Genomic DNA, 18,433 nt, shown 5'->3' with positions numbered 1-18,433 from the left:
CATAGATATAGAGAACAGATTGAAAGTTGCCAAAGGGGAGGTGGTGTGGGGGGGAACTGGGTGAAAAAGGTGAAAGGATTATGAAGTATAAATTGGTAGTTACACAATTTTCATGCTTATATAAAGTACAGCATAGGGAATAGAGTCAATAATATAATTACTATGTGTGGTGCTAGGTGAGTACTGGAAATATCTGGGGGTACATTCTATATGATTTTCTAACCCCTCTGCTGTACACTTGAAACTAATACAAAATAATATTTTAATATATCTAAAATTTTAATTAAAATCATAAAATTATATGATTAAATGTCAAAATATTTTAGTTTGAGCTGAAATAAAGCTAAAATTTATTATCACTAGAAAACATATCCTTCTAGTCATTGCATGGAAGATAGATTATGGAAGATAAATTTTTAATGCAGACAGGTCTGATAGGGGGCTATTCTTGTAGTCTAGACAAGAGATGAACCTGTCCTGGACTAGACAGGTGACAAGTGAGATGAAGAAAAGCTGGTGGATATAGAATACATAATGGAGGTAAAATTGACAGGACAAGGTGATGAATTAAATGTGGAGGAGAAAAATCAAGAATGACCAAGGATGCCCTGACCAGTTTGGCTTAGGGTCCCAGGTTCAATTCCAGTCAAGGGCATGTACCTTTGTTGCAGGCACATCCCCAGTAGAGGGTGTGCAGGAGGCAGCTGATCGATGTTTCTCTCTCATCGATGTTTCTAACTCTCTATCCCTCTCCCTTCCTCTCTGTAAAAAAATCAATTAAAAAATATATTAAAAGAATGACCCAGGTTTTTTGCTTCAGCAGCTGAGTTGTGTCAATAACTGAGATGGAAAAGATTGAGAGAGAGATAGGTTGTCATGGAAGGAAGAAATCAAGAATTCTGTTTTAGCAAGGATACATTTTGAGTTCTGTTAAGTGTCCAAAGGGAGATGTTAAATAGGCAACTAGATACATATCAGAGGAGAGCTCCATCTCTGAAATTTATAATTTTGAGAATCCCCTCCCTTTCTAATCACAATCTCTCAACCTTCACTTGGCTCCAACTTGTTTTTCACTTTCATCAAGACCTCAGTTCCCATTCTTTATCTTCATACTCCAAGTCTGGCAGCCACCTTGTAGCTTCATTGTTTTTCTCTCCAGCCCAACTCAGTGGTCTGCTTTGTCAAACATTCCTGTTGAAATTTGCTCTACTTTGTCATTTCTGTCATATCTGTCTTCCTAAACCTCAGTCCTCGACAAACACAGTCACGTTTCTTTTTTCTGTTCCTACTCCCTTTATCCTATATAATAAAAAGCTAATATGCAAATCGACCGAACAATAGAATGACTGGTTGCTATGACATGCACAGACCACCAGGGGGCAGACGCTCAATATAGGAGCTGCCCTCTAGTGGTCAGTGAGCTCCCACAGGGGAGTGCTGCTCAGCCAGAAGCCCTGAGCTGGGCTCATGGCTGGTGAGTACAGCGGCCGTGGTGGGAGCCTGTCCCGTCTCCAGGGCAGCATTAAGGATGTCCGACTGCCAGCTTAGACATCCCCCCAGGGCTCCCAGACTGTGAGAGGGCACAGGACGGGCTGAGGGACCGCCCCCCCCCAGTGCATGAATTTCATGCACCGGGCCTCTAGTTGGCTCATAAGCTAGGATCCAAAGATGGGCTTCATGAACACTCTGACTTACATACATGTATATGCTTTTATCTGAATAGAGCACCCATTATATTTACATTTCCAAAAGTATTTGGGAACTTAATAGAGTTTAAGAACTATTTCATAAAATGATAATGGCAAATATTAAAAACAAACAACACTAATTATTCCCATTGTAAACTTGTGTTAATGGGAGTGCAGCTGGTTCTTTAATGTCACTTAGTGATCCTTTTTACTCTTTACTCCTGTTAAAAGTTCAGGGGCTGGAGAAATTTGAGGGTAAAAATATTCACAAAGTTATATTTGGTATTTATTCTTTTACTTATAGATATTGTCAGGGCATATTGAATGTTCATCTAGGCAGGGTGGAGCAGAAAGAGCATGGAATCAGGAGGCCCAAGGTCTAGTTCCATTTCTGCCTAAAACTAGTAGTGTGTTTTTGAGTAAATCACTTATCCATCTCTAAGCCTCAGTTTCTTCATCTGTAAATAGAGGTAATAATATCTCACAGAATTTTTTAAGGGTCAAAATCATAACCAACATTTGTTAAAACATTTTGCACATATCTAAACTACAAACCACATGTTGAAAATGAGAAATGGTGGAACTTTCAAAAGTTTGGCATTTCTCTTTTGAAACATTGAGATGAAAGGTTACCATGGCAAAGGCCTGGAAGCAATATGAAGTGAGAAGAGGATTCATAATTAGCAATTGATTCAGTGTGTTACGCTGTAAACATACTCCTGGATACATTTTGAAAATCTTCAGCTATAAATCTCCAGTCACTGAGCTGAGCCAAACAGGGAGGGATTCTCCTTGGGTAGAATAATGACGTCCAGGATATATCTTTTTACCCTCTCACTCCACAGAAATGTGGGGACATGGAACAGTCTAAGGGCAGAAAGAGGCTGAGAGAAGGCAAGCAATAAGTCCTGCCAATTTTCCCTGTCTTTTCCTCTTGCCAAAAAGAAGTCATGTCTTCACCTGGCTCTCTCCCTCCTTGTCAACTTCCTTCCTACCAGGGAGCTTTGCAGTTTCTTAAGGAACTCTTAAAGACCCATTTTTTCCCCAGACCCCAGTGAAAGAATTTTTTATGGTATCATTCTAGGCACTGTGACAAGCAGTGTGTGAAATCAATACCTTCTCAATACATTGATAATTCAGCCCAATCCTCCTTCACTAAAGATCATCCTTGGTGACAGAAAAGAGAGCTACAAGTCTTGAAAGTTCCAGTCAAAGCTTCTCTTCCCAGAATCATAAGTCACCAGGGTGGTTGGCTTAGCTAATGAATAAATATTGAAGTACCACTGGCTTCTTGTTGAATCCTTATGGTTAATGATTCTTCAAAAATAGATAATTCTAAGTAGTTCCATATATCAATATCATTGAGATCATGATATATTGCAGTGGTGCTCAATGCAGGGTGCACACTGGAACCTACTGATATAGGTTATTGGAATCAATTGGGACCCAACCTCAGAGAGTATGATTCATTTTTTCAGAGGATAAGGGATGGGTGGGGTGGGCAGGGCACTAGTATATTCTAAAAACTCCCCAGGTAAAACAGCCTAGAAATTCTTTAAATGATTAAATATAGAGTTACCACATGACCACGTAATTACACTCTTAGGCATTTACCTAAGAGAAGTGAAAACATATATCTACACAAACAGCTGTACTAGAATGGTTTATAGCACCATTATTCATAATAGCCAAAAGGTGAAACAAAACCAAATTGTCTATCAATGGATGAACAGATAAAAAAAAATGTGGTATATTCATACAGTAGAATATTATCCATATTATAAAAAGCCAGTGCTATAACGCCATAATGACCAAACGACCGGTCACCATGAAGTGCAGGGAGCACCTCTCAGTCCCTACCCCGCAGCCCACAGTGGGGCGGCCTGTGGGTGGGCATGGTGAGGCAGGTGCAGCAAGGCGGGCGCCCAGAAGCAGGTGCCCCGAGGTACGCGTGGTGGGCGGGCCGTGCGATTTCGCGTGCTGGGCCCCTAGTTAAACTGTAAAAAAGAATGGAAAACTTATACATAGTACAATTTAGATGAACCTTGAATACATTATGCTAAGTGAAAGAAGCCAGTCAGGAAAGTCCAAATATTATATGATCCCATCAATATTAAAGTCCAGAAAAAGGAAATCTATAAAGACAGAAGACTAATTAGTACTTGTTTAAAGAAGAGGGTGGAGGATGGGGGATAGCAAGGGTGATAGCAAATGAGTATAGGATTTCTTTTCAAGATGACAAAGATGTTCTAAAACAGACTCTGGAGAGAGAGAGAGAGAGAGAGAGAGAGAGAGAGAAATACTCCCCAGGTGATGTTAATGTGTAATTGAGGTTCAGAAACACTAATGTAGTTGAAGGCGCATGCACTTGAAGTTAGACAGACTGGAACAAAATGACTGTATCTTTAGGTGACATAGATGGCTTTCTTAGCCTCATTTTCCTCATCTGAAAAATGAAGATAATAATTTCTGTCTTGTAGGCTTGGAAGGAGGATTTAGTGTGGAAAACAAATGAAAGTATGTGTAGAGTCTGACACTTAGTAAGCTCACACTCTATTAGAGGAAGCTATTGTCATTATTGTTTTTCTTTTCTGCCTGAAGGCTCAGAAGGCCAGCATTAGAAATATCAGTTCTCATTACGCAAGCTGAAAGAAAGCGATCTGAGGAATGAATGGGACCAAGCCAAATATATTATCTGAATGTAAACTCAATAAATGTCCTCTGTGCTGGTAATATTTGGGGGGGGGGCATCACAAAGCCCACATTTCACCCATGAGTGAGACTGCAGAGTCATTGTTCACTAAGGAGATGTGTACTACTTTTTTGCCTTTAACGCTATGGAAGATAAAATACAGGTGCACAGTGAGATCTGTTGGTATACCCTTGCCTTTTATAATATATTTGCCATCAAATTCTGTCAAATCTACCACTGTAATATGTATCTCAAGTCCACTTTCTTATATCCATTTTCACTGCCACTAGCCTAGACCAGGCTTCTAACACTTCTCACCTAATGATTGCAGCATCCTCCTTAACCACCTTCATCCTTTTCCCCTCCAATTCCTCCATATGGAAGCCACATTGATCATTGTAACATGCCATTCTGATGGAACCTTCTTTGTTTAAATACTTTTCAATGTCTTAAAACCTTTCAATAGTTTTGTATAGATCTTAAAATACAACCTCTAACTCTTCAGCCTTATCTCTTGCTACTCCCTGCCCCCTAAACCTCTTTTACAATTTTCCATTTCTCTACAGCTCCATTCACTGAGTCCACTCACTGCTATAATATTTAATCTGGACTCTTGCACAGCCTGCTAACAGGTCTCCTTGGCTCCAGCTGTACTTCCCTTCAAGGAACCTTGCACATAGCAGCCAGTGTGATTCCATTTCTTATATCCCTTCTTTGCCTGACAGTTTTTCTACAGATAAAGCTCAAGCTTCTTAACAGAGCTCAAGACCTTTCATGATTTTATCCTGCCAATTTTCCGCTGTCATGTTTCCTCACTGCAGATGCCTGAGCTCCTAGAGTTTTCCATATACATCACTTTTTCCTAACCCTGGATCTTTGTGAACATTCTTGCATTCTCCTGAAATTTCCTGCCTCTGTTCTTGTATGCCTGAATCCCGTAGAGCCTTCAAGGCCCAGTTTAAATGATATCTCTTTCATAACCTCTCCCAAAATTCCCCCAAAGACCATAGCTTTCTGTTTTATTTTTTAGAATCCTCATTATACATTGTCTCTGTCTATTCCCATAAATTTCTTACTTAATTTATCGTTATGTCTAGGATGGATCTCTCTATCTCAGAGGTAAGATTGTTGAGGTTTAACCAAGCGGTCCTAACTAAGGCTCAAACAAGAAAGTAGAGGACCTGGGGAATCCCTGAAGGTACTTTGATAAGGATGGTTGTGCAAGTGTTAGGCATAGCGAGTTTAGTAGTGATAGAAGCTCCTTGGCTTTCTGAGTTGGATTAGAGTCATCCCTGCTAGGTAGGTCTCTGTATAAATTAGAATAGAGGGGTTAAGTAAAAAGGAGAGGAGTTGTCATAGAGTTAAAAAAAATGGGATCAAGATCCTTGGCAGGAGCCTAGCTCTAACTAGAAGTGTGTTAAAAAGGTGTGCTGGTATATAATTCTGTATGTGCATGTATGTATGTAAATATATGCATGAGTGCTTATTTTCTACAGGTATGAGTGATTACATAGATGTGTGAGTTCAAGTATGTGAATGTGTAGACCTGCATGAATCAATATGTATGCACCTGGGTATGATTATGAATTCATTAAATGTGGCTATATATGTGTGTATAGTTAGGGAGGACTAGGGAGGGTCTTAACTTGAGTCTAAGCTGTGTCAATTACTGGCATTCACACATGCCTGGGCATGGCTGGGAAACTGGTGAGACAGGCCTGTCAGAAATGTATTTGAAGGAGTCTCTTGGGAGATAATTTATTCTAAGGAAAGAAAGAGTTGTGTATACAAAGTTGGGCTAGTAAGAAAACTTTGGACATGAGAGGGGAAGGACAATTCTGATTAGAGCAAGGTGGCTGTCACTTGAATTTGTCTCCATGCCTACCCTCATGGATTCAAAGTCAGAGCCTTATGGGAAGGCAAGAAGGTGGAATCAACAATTAAAATTACTATTCTTACAAAAGCATTTTGTAATTAGGGCACAAATATGAAATTAGGACTTCAGTACTTTATTTAGGTATTTAGTCAACAAACATTTACCAAACCAGATACTGTGCTAGGTGTTGGGGATTTAGCAGTGAACAAAGCAGACAGAACTTAAATAAGAAAATGACACCTACTCTAGGCAACCCTATAGCTTGGTGAGGAGCCATCACCCTCTCTGAGCAGGTGAATTTAAAATTTCCAAAAGCCTCCTAATATTTAAATAAAAAAGGGGGGATAGTAGAAGAATATCATGTAAGAAAAAATATCCTGTAAGTAAATTACATCTAGAACATTTTTACTTTAGAAAATTAACTTTCATTTGTAATGCTAACAGCAAGACACCCATGAAAAATACACATGGTGTAAAAACAAGCCAAAGGAAAATCATTTGGGCAAAAAATGAAAAAGGATCCCAAGTCAAATTTATAGAAAATATTCCTTTATTAACTTTTGGTCAAGAATATGTTTGTATATTTTCAGAAAATAACTCCAAGACCATGTGGATTCCTGCAACAGAAAGGAATTGACAGGACTGCTCCAGCCATGAAGACAGAAGAGAAACAGTCCAGAGATGGAAGATGCTGACGACACCTTGCCATACTAGCAGTCAGCAGCTGTGCATCACTGCAGGTTGCCCAGGACCAAACCAGAGAGGTTCGGACCTGCATCACTACCATTTGTCCACCATCCAGAACTGAAATATCATTGCTGACATGTACACATAAGGAACTGTTTGACATTGAAATTGGGACTCAAAAGAACTGTTGGCCCAGAAGGAAACTCACTACAGACTGATTCATTTGCCTCTCAGCATAACCATTATTGCTTGTCTCATTTTCGGTTCTTATAAGTGTATTTCTTGTACCACATGATCTCACTCATCTAGGGGAAATAATGAACAACATAAACTGATGAACAAAAACAGATCTGGAGACAGGGAAGCATCGATCAGACTGTCAAACTTCAGAGGGAAGGTAGGGGAGGGTGGGGGAAAGGGGGAGAGATCAACCAAAGGACTTGTATGCATGCATATAAGCCTAACCAGTGGTCACGGACAACAGGGGATGGGGGCATACATGGGGAGGAGTTTGGGATGGGAATGGGGAGATGAGGACAAATATGTGATACCTTAATCAATAAAGAAATTTAAAAAATAAAATAAAATAAAATAGGCATCCACCCCCTTCCCTGAGACAGATTCCAAAACTCAGGCATAATGTATGGCAGGGGAACACAGGTTGCATTTCAGACTCCTTTTAATTCTCTCTGCTAGGCGCCTCTTTGTGGTCTGCAACCTGCACAACTGTCCATGGTGGCCTTGCTCCAAGGCTCCAAGGTGTCAACAGTTACTCTGGGCACAAGATAGTGGTACCCAGTACTAACTTTGGTATTATCTAGGAAAAGCCACTACTAGGAGAAACTATTACCCCATAGAATAAGAAGCAGTCCCCAGTGTGAGTTGTAGAAGCCAATGGAGGTAGCTGGTACACAGTGGATGCAGTACAGTAATTTCCAAATGCAGCATTATACAACGTAAGTGTTAGCTTTGCCCAAAAAATATAGTGATGCTTAAATCACATAAGAGCACCAAAAGTATATAAGTTGGAAGAGAAAAATAGGAAAAAGAAAACACAACAGCCATGTGGACACTGACAGTACTTATTCATGAGCACATATAAAGAGGAAGCAGGAGTATTGAGTGCATATGCATACCAAGGGCTCTTCTCTACATCTATATATATAAAACCCTAATATGCAAATAGACCGAACAACCAGTCACTATGATGTGCGTTTACCACCAAGGGGTATGCGGAATATGGCAGGCGTCAGCAGCAGGCCGCAGTGTGGAACATGGCAGGCATCGGCCATGGCGGGATAGTGAATCAGGTGAGTGGGGGTGCCAGACCAAGGCAGGGTGCAGGTCACTGTCATCGGGGCGAGCCTCTGGTGGTTACTGAAAATTCTTTGCTCTCGCACGCTGCGGTCCCGCCCAACTTCTCTACCTCCCCCTGCTCCTGAGGGGCGATTGGGGCTAGCAGCAGCCTCTTGCACTGGCTGCCAGTGATGGCCCTGCTCACACCCACTGCCGGCACTGGAGCCGCCACTCGCACCCACTGCTGGCACCCAGCACCGGTCCCGATGGCCCCTGAGGGCTTCTGCACCTGAGACAGGGGACCGGGGGCTGCAGTGGGAGGGGCTGGGCAGGGGTGCGGAGGATGGGCTGAGACCCACTCCTGTGCCCACCACAGCCTCTCGGCCCACAGTTCCTTTCAAGGTACATGAATTTGTGCACTGGGCCCCTAGTCTCACATAAAGGATAGAGCTCAAGATATGTAGCCATAGTTTTTTGCCTAAGAGGTGAGGTGGTTTTCCCTCAAGTAAAAGAAAATCCATTTCTTCAGCTAGGCAGAAAGAAATCTCTTCAATGTTGGTTAGACCATTGAATTTAGGGTCACAGGACTCAAAGTGCTATTGAGAAGCAACATAAGAATATCTTTATATGTAGAGTTTTAGGGTTTTTCTTAGATTTATGTAAGTTCTTTGTATAATAAGAACAGTAACCCCTAAAATAATTACTGTAAATAGTTACTGTTAATCCTAATGTGTTGCTTTTAAAAAAACTTTTTTCTGATTATAAAATATATATATACTAGCCTAAAGAATACTTATAATACAAAAATTCATGAAGAAATAAAATTATTTACCATAAATTATTATGTATAGTAAAAAGTAATATATTCCCATTAACATTTTGATGTATTTCCATGTGTATATACACATACATATATAGTAGGATCATGCTGATATATACAATTTAGTGGTCTGATTTTATCACTTAATCTTATATAAAGAACAATTACCCATGTCATTACAAATTCTATTTAAATATATTATTAATAAATGACTGCATAGTATTTAAATGTATGGATATAGCATGAGATTTTGGCTGTTATAATTAACATTTCAATAAACATCCTCAAATATACAGTTTTGTGCCTTTTTGCTTATTTACAATTATATATTATTGAAAGTGGAATTATTCAATCAAGCATATAAACATTAAAAAATAGTCTTAGATATATACTTCTAAACTGCCCTTTATTTAACATTGAGCTAATTTACACTCAGTGTACAGTACTGCCAGTATTGTGTGAGTACTCTTTTCACCAAATGTTTGCTAATAGTAAAAATTATCTTTTTATAAAATCTTTGTTAATTTCATTCATAATAAAATATATGTTTTAGTTTCAGTAATACGACTGTCTAGGTATTTATACAGATTCTGCAAATAGGAAACAATGAAAAGTTCTGGATAAAGTAAAAAATATGTACCTTTTTTAAAACATCAAAAACCTAATAAGATAGTACAGGAACCATCAAACCCAAATCTAATTTAAGGCAGTGACCCAAAGAAGCAAGCTGAGCACTGAAGCTAATTTTTCCCTAAGCACATTTGTCAAACAAGTGCAACATAAGCTTTCATTTTTGTGTATGTGGGACTTCTCTACAAGGATAGAATATAAGGCTCGGGCCGTACCAAGATGGAGTTTAATTAGGAGTCCCTGTTCCCATATATTTAATATCCCAAAGGTCTAAATCTTCAGTATAAGGGTGAACTATAAATAAACACCCATTTTTAGGAAAATGTATGAAAATTTTCTTTATCACCTATCACAGCTAGTTGAGGAGAAAAGGGGGGACCATCTCTGAAAAGTTGTAACCACAATACAGCTCTTGTGTAGATTTATGCCCTAAATTCACATTGACTGCATGAAAAAAAAAATTCCGAATGTGAATTTAGCCCAATGTGTTCCTAGGAAAAAAGTGCCCCTGCCTCCTGAACCAGAAAGAAGTGAACACACATCATCCCTGGGGAAACACATCTTTATCCAAGGCCATGAGCAGATAAGAGCCAAAAGTAACTATACACATGAATAAGGAACAACAGGCAAGAGGGACAGATCCATTAAAACCTCAGATATTGGGATTATCAGATACAAATTATAAATTATTCTGCTTAATATGCTTAAGGAAATAAAAGTCAAACTATAGCCCTGGCTAATGTTGCAAAATGGTTAGAACATCAGTCTGCACACCAAAGGGTTGCGGGTCGATTCCTGATCAAGGACATGTAGCTGGGTTGCCTGTTTGATCCCTGGCCCTGCTAGGGTGCGTGCAGAAGGCAATAAATCTATGTGTCTCTCTCACATCGATATTTCTCTCTCTCTCTCTCTCTCTCTCTCTCTCTCTCTCTCTCTCTCTCTGTCTCTCTCTCTTCCTTTCCCTTCTTCCCTCTCTTCCACTCTCTCTAAAAATCAATGGAAAAAATATCCTCGGGTGAGGATTAACAACAACAAAATCAAACTCTAAAGTATCTTCAGGGAACAAAAACCTATTAAAAAGAACCAAATAACATATTTAGAAATTAAAAAGAAAAATTTAAAAACCAATATATGAGTTTAACAATAGGTTAAAATCATATTATCTTTGTAAGAGAGATAAATTTATAGTTTACTTTTTAATAGCAACAAGAAAACCCAGAAGATCTGGGGATGATATCACCAATTTGGTAAGAGAAAATAACTGCCAACCTAGAATTATATACCCAACAAAAATTTTTGAATAAAGAGAAGGAAATACAGTTTTCAAAAATTTAGAGACTTTGCCACCAGCAGACTTTCAATAAAGGAAATGCTAAAGTATGTGTATTCTAGGCCAAAGATCATATTCAATTTGAGATGGAAGGCTTGAATTCCAAGAAGAGTTGATGAGCAAAGAAAATGATAAATATGTGGAATAAAGAATCATTAATCATTAAAATAATTGCTTATGAGGAGTTTTAAAGACAAGTTAATTTAAATATACAACAATTTTTCCCTAGCCAGTTTGGCCCAGTGGATAGAGCATCGGCCTGTGGACTGAAGGGTCCCAGGTTCGATTCTGGCCAAGGGCACATGCCTGGATTGCAGGTTCGGTCCCCAGTGGGGGGCATGCAGAAGGCAGCCGATCAATGATTCTCTCCCATCATTGATGTTTTTATCTCTCTCTCCCTCTTTCTTCCTCTCTGAAATCAATAAAGAAATATATTTTAAAAAATAATAATAAATATACAATTTTTCTCTGTTGTTTTATTTGCATATATTTTGTTACCAGTAAACATGAAAAATTTTATATGTAGCCATATATACATGTTTTTCTTTTTTAAAAAAATAATCTTTCTCCTATCTCTTCTTTTTCTTTTTAAATATATTTTTACTAGAGGCCCAGTGCATGGGGTCCCTCGGCCTGGCCTGTGGGGATTGGGCTGAAACCAGCAGTCCAACATCCCCCCGAGTGGTCCCGGAGTGCGAGAAGGGAACTCTGCAAAGTTGCTGTGCTCAGCAGCTCGGGTATTGAGCGTCTGCCCCCTGGTGGTCAGTGCGCATCATAGCTATTGGCCGGTCAGTCAACTGGTTACTTAGGCTTTTATATAGATAGATAGATTGATTTCAGAGAGGAAGGGAGAGGGAGCGAGAGATAGAAACATCAATGATGAGAGAGAATCAGTGATCAGCTGCCTCCTGCATGCCCCTCACTGGGGATTGAGCCTGAAACCTGGGCATGTGCCCTGGCCGGGAATCGAATGGTGACCTCCTGGTTCATAGGTCAACACTCAACCACTGAGCCACACCAGCTGGGCTATACATGTTTTTCTATGAAATTTATCTTTGTCCAATCTTCTTTTGAAGCTTTCAGTTTTTTTCTCTATATATGAGGTTTTTTTTAGTATTTTAATGCTATTAACCCCTTGTCCATCATATTTGTTACAATTATTTTCCAAGATTTAAAAATATAGCTAAATCTAAAACTTATCTTTTATTATTTCCTTAATAGCTTTTCTAAAGTTTTATTTTTCAATTAAAGTTGGCATTCAATATTATTTTATATTAGTTTTAGGTGTACAGCATAGTAGTTAGATAATTATATAATTATAAAAGTGATCCCCCAATAATTCAAGTAACCCACTTGGCACTATACATAGTTATTACAATATTATTGACTATATTCCCAATGCTGAACTTAACATCCCCATGGCTATCTTATAACTACCAATTTATACTTCTTAATCCCATCACCTTTTATACATTTACATTTTTTTTGCCTTTACAGGGAAGCTGATGAATAATCTTGTTTTTTTTCTATAGTTTTTGGTTTAGTTTTTCATATTTCTTTTTACAACCTTCTGAATTTTACATTGATATATATTGTGAGATGAAGCTCTAAGTGATCAATCACCAAAATATTTAACTGATTACTCAGCATCATCTGTTGTATAATTTTTCTAATTTTCATTAAATTTATTGGGGTGACATTGGTTAATAAAATTATATAAGTTTCAATTGTATAATTCTATAATACATCATCTGTATATTGTATTGTGTGTTTACTACCCAAAGTCAAATCTCCTTTAGTCACCATATATTTGATCCCCTATACCCTTTACTACCCCCCTCATGCACTTTTCCTCTAGTAACCACCATACTGTTGTCTGTGTCAATGAGTTTTTGTTTGGTTGTTTGTCTTGTTTGTTCATTTGCTGCTTATGACTCAGCAACCACTCTTCTGAGTATCTATCTGAAAAACTCAAAAACATTTATTTGCAAAGATATATGCACCCCTATGTTCATTAAAGCATTATTCACAGTGGCCAAGACATGGAAACAACCAAAATGTCCTTTGAGAGATTATTGGATAGAGAAGATGTGGTACATAAATACAATAGAATAGTACTCAGCTATAAGAAAAGATTAAGTACTCCCATTTGTGACAACATGGATGGAGCCTGATAATATCATGATAAGCAAAATAAATCAGACAGAAAAAGGCAAGAACCATATGATTACACTCACATGTGGGATATAAAAATGTATTTTTTAATCCTCACATATTTTAATACCTTATAATATATTAAGTTTTATGAACAAGAGTTCTTTTGAGGGATGATCCTTGTGGCTCACTAATTTGTTTAGTCTTACAGTTGTATCATACTGATTTAAGTACTATAACTTTGTAATGTATTTTCATGAATGCTGAAACTGAAGCTCCCATTACTCTTCTTTTGTGAAATAATTTTAAAATAATGATGAATAGCAAATTGTTTTCCAGAAGCACATTGACTGATTAGACCTTGAGGCCATGTGATTTAACTTTAATATATCATCAAGGAGATAGGCTACAAGATGATTAAAATGCCTTCAGAGTATCACAGAATCAGAATAAAAATTATATGTAATCTATTTGTTTCAGGATATACAGAAGAACATTAAGATTTAGGTAAAAGAGAAATGGCATTTTCTTCTATGTACTAACTTTTAGGATCTTGATAAACTGACAGAAACAGATCCATTGTGGTAAAGGTTGTACAAGATCCTGACAGTAGTGAGATATGATGCTTAGGTGTGGACGAAGGTCCTGAGGTAGCATAGTGCAGAACTGTAGGGAAGTCCTGTTCTGTGAGTCAAATAAGGTCTTTTAGGAGTAGCTGCCTTGTCTTTTCTATGCTATAGTTCTACAATGTAAATTACAATATAAATCGATTGGTCTCCTAATGAGACACAATTAGAGAAGAACACACAATAGGATGAAATATCTTACACAGTATAGATGTGTTAGCATGACTGTTCTCTACAATGTGAGGTAGCTCAACATTTGGCTTCGTAACACTGCTATGTATTATTTTCTAATCTATACTAATAAAAGCGTAATATGCAAATCAACCAAATGACCAAACAGCAGAACAACCGTCCAGATGACCTTCTCGATGACCATGCTATGACACCCATTGGTGCCAGGTCAGCCACGGCAGGTGCAATGCAATTGATCAAAGGTCCAGCCATCGTCCTATGATCGTCCTGCAGAGGGAGACCCAGGACACTGGCTGGCAGGGCAATCAATCAATCAGGGGGCTAAACAATCACCCCAAAAAGGGAGGCCCAGGCCACCAACCAGCGGGCTGTGGAAAGTGGGCGGGGCCTCCCTCTTGCGGGGCAATCCATCTCAGAGCCCCGGCCGGGTTGGCGGGGCCTACCTCTTTGGGGCTTCCGGACTGTGAGAGGGCACAGGCCGGGCTGAGGGACCCTTCCCCCAGAGTGCACGAATTTCATGTACCAGGCCTCTAGTAGTAAATAAACAAACATACCAGAATCTAAATTCATTGCCAAAGATTATGAGTATATTTTTTTCTAACACATCCATGGAAACCTTAATAAGAAGCTGAAGCTTGTAAGTATCTGCTTATATCAAAGAAAGATATTTAGGCACTGATGTACATATCCACATAAAAGATTGGAAAAGACCTATTCATTAAGAGTAAGAAGCATCCTGATTTGGAGGAGTAGGGCAGGAATTTACACATATAGTTTGCAAGAGTTTAAAGGCTTTCAGAAGCCTGATATTAACTTTGTTTGACTTTGGCGAAAACCTCGATTGAGGCTGATGGAAGAAAACAAATCCTTACCCTCTATATCCAATCCCCACCTTCAGGCACAGAGAAAGAGGCAGAGAAAACCAGAAATTTGACTTTTCTGCATTGGGTGTGGATTTGGTATTGATGTATGTTGGAGGCTAACATCAACCTGCTTAAATAGAAACAGTGATTGGATCTGCTTTGAGTGTCACTCCATGAATGGGCACAGATAGAGGCTTGTCCTTAGAGATATCATGGAATTTTCCCACTGTACCTTCCTACCTGTATGTCCTTAGACGGGTAATTCACATACTAAAATCACACCACCTACTTTATTCCCAGCTACTCCTACCACCTCCTCCTGCTGTATGACAGTTCTAGTAATAGTATCATTATCTACCCAGTTAAGTTCAGTTCAACAAATCTTCATTGAACATCTGTTTTGTGATAAGTACTGAGGTAACTATTAAATGAGACATAATCCTTTCCCTTTAGAGCTTAGCTTCTAGAAAAGGGAGACAAATAAGCAATTTCAATGCATGAGTGGGAAATAGGCAAATAAAGTAGGAAAAGACTTTCATATTGAAGAAAGATAATACGTAAAATCATGAGAGTGTATGCAAGAAAACTACAAAGCCATATGATATTAAAGCGAAGGTGTGAGGACAGGAAAAATAGGAATCTGGGATGGACAAGTAGGCAAGGGTCAGGTCATGCTATGAAGTTGAGATTAAATCTGATAATGATAAGGAGCCACTGGGGAGAATCGGGAATATATTTACCGTATACATTTGTATATGATCACTGTCTACTTTATGAAGGAAGGATTAGAGTGGTTGAGGAGTAGAGGCAGGGGAACCTATGAGGACACCAGATTATTTAGGACTGTCCATTTACCCAAACTAGAAACTACTTAGGTTCTAATCTTCTTCATTATAACCAATAATCACGTGTAGTCTTATCAATTCAACTATCAAAATTAATTTCATCACTCAGCATTCATTGAACCCCTCTATGCGTCTAATGATGTGCTTGGTGCAAAATAATCCATTTCTCTAAGAGAAGTTGATTGCCTTGTTTGGGAGACAGCCATGTAAATAAATTAGTTTGAAATAACGTGGTAAATATTCACTGGATGCTATGCAAGCTAGAGGAAGAGGGAGAGGAGGAAAAGGGAGGGAGGGAGGGCGGGAAGGAAGGCGGGAGGGAGATCAGGGATCCACAGAAACTGTATAACTTGAAGGATGAGTAAGAATTCCCTATGGGGAGGAGATTGGGAAGAAGATATTTTGATGGAAATAGTTCCTGCAAAGGTATGGAAATGTGAATGGTTAGGGCTTGTTGGGAACCAGCCATGGAAACCAGCAACAAGTTTGGAGCCATTGGGACTAGATCTTAGGTTCTGAAAGGAGGCATAGAAAACAATGAGGTTATAGAGATAGGCCAAGTTAGAATCTGAAAGTCCTTGCTTTATGCCATAGATCCTGGGGAGTCAAGAGAAAATTTTGAGCAGAATAATTTGATATGATCATATTTGTGACTTGAGTCCATATTTTGAGGCCAATTTATCACCATAATTTTGCCCTATTAAGGCTCTTTCTCATTTATATAATTGTTGTGGTCTAATAGGTCTCCTAGCCTCAGGCAAATCCCCTCCAATTTATCCTCCACTTTGGTATTTTCCTAAATCACCTATTTCTGCTCTTCTCCTGCTGCAACCTGCCAGCAGCTCTCCATCCCTGCCAGGAAAAATCCTCTAATGTTCAGTATGGCATGCAAGACCCTCATATTGCAGCCTGTGCTGCTCTCCAGCCTCATGCCCCATCTCCTCTTTCTACTCTGTGTCCAGCCTACACGGTTTGCTACGCTTGCTAATTCAAGGTCTTCCAAGCCTTCCAGGAACATTCAGGGTCCATACCTCTTCTGTCTCCTTCCCCAAAGTCTATCTAAAATGCCCTGAGTGCAAATTCCTTCTTAGCCATCAAGAATCAACTCACAAGGTAACTTCCTTTGACCTTCTCTTGAACCCTACAGAGAACAAATCTCTTTCCTTCCGTGGGCTTCCTGGCATCTGGTACATGCTGATATTAGAGCATACATCACACTGCTTCATAATTATTGCTTGCAAGGTTGTCTCCCAGACAAGAATGTAAGCTCCCCCAGAAGATAAGGCCATATCACATTCCTCTTATAAACTTAATTCATAATACAGTGCCTGGCGCATACTTAGAAGTTCAGTTAAATGGAGTTAAATGAAGGTACTGACTGTCTTGTCCCTTTTTTGTTTAGAATAGTTATCTTTCTCACCAAGCAACTATTTACTGATAAAGGGAAGTCACTCTTTTCTGGGCCAGGTTTCCATTCTGAGGTCATTGCAACTATTCTTTTTAGCCAGCTGGAGAGTGAAAAGCTTATAGCTCAGACTTCTCTTGGGTTAGAGAGCAAGGGCTTTAATCTCCAGCGCATAGTGAGTGGGACTCAAGCACCTGCTGTGGACTAAGTTTGCAACCAAGCAGTGTAATAAAAGCCTTGCGTTTACCTTTTAAATATCCACTCCTCCCATTCTGTATATTTTGGGGCCTGAGCAAAGGACCAAAAACACTTGTAGAGTTATCTTGAGGCACAGCATATTGTCTCCACCTCATCTTGGGATTTTTCTAAGGCTAGCCATAGAAATGTCCAAAAGAGGGACTCTAGGAAACCACAAAAACTGTGTCCACAGGTATTAGGGCTTCCTGGTGCTACCTCTTAAACAGAGGAACAATGACCCCCAAACTGGAATTCATTGAAGGGTCAGCACCCTCAGGTATCTTGATATTTCTCAATTGTAGATTTAACACCTATCCACTTTCAAGCTCCAAGAAAAGTTCAACATGGCTTAAGTCCTTTCTCCATCACACCCATCCCATGCCCCACCCCCGCCTATGCTTTAGGGTAGCTGGAAGGAGCTTCAAAATACTAATTTCAGGGCATTTCCTAGAGCTTATAGCATGAGTTTAAGTATCTAGACTGTAGAGCCTCAGGAGCCAATTCCTGGAGGACTTTCTGGGGCATCAGAAAGTCTCCAGTTATATGGCAGACTGCACAGATCACAGATATTAAAGCACATACATAGGGCTGATATTTTGGGGATAACCTTAAATTGGCTTAAGGCCAACCTGAAAACATCTCCAACTATTGGTGTCAAAGGACTTGGATATTAAGTCTCGAGGCTGGGGGAACCTAAGTAAGAAATCTTACCTCTATTAGTTTTACTACTCATATAAAACTATCTTAAGCTTCATACAGAAAAAAAGGAGGGGAAGGGTAGAAGTTTGGTTACATTGGGGTACAAGTTAGTTGGTAGGTACACTATGGGAATGGAGACAAAGATTAAAGGAAAGATGGAGAGGATGACTGAAGGGATATAGATGGGGAATCACCTGAGGTTTTGCAGGGAACATAGGAATTATTGCCTCATTAAAGGGGAAATATTTGAGAGGCTTTTGGGAGCCAATGTGAACATTCCTCTGACTTGTCTAAGAATGAGGCTGGGATAGGTTTGGGTCAGCTTTGGAATCTACAGGAAAGGAAATTCAGACATGGACAGTAAATACTCTTTCTTGATTGTATTTTTCTCCC

This window comes from Cnephaeus nilssonii (assembly GCF_951640355.1).
Source record: "Cnephaeus nilssonii genome assembly, chromosome: X".
In the NCBI taxonomy this organism is placed as follows: Eukaryota; Metazoa; Chordata; class Mammalia; order Chiroptera; family Vespertilionidae; genus Cnephaeus; species Cnephaeus nilssonii.
Note: the sequence above shows the minus strand (reverse complement) of the source record.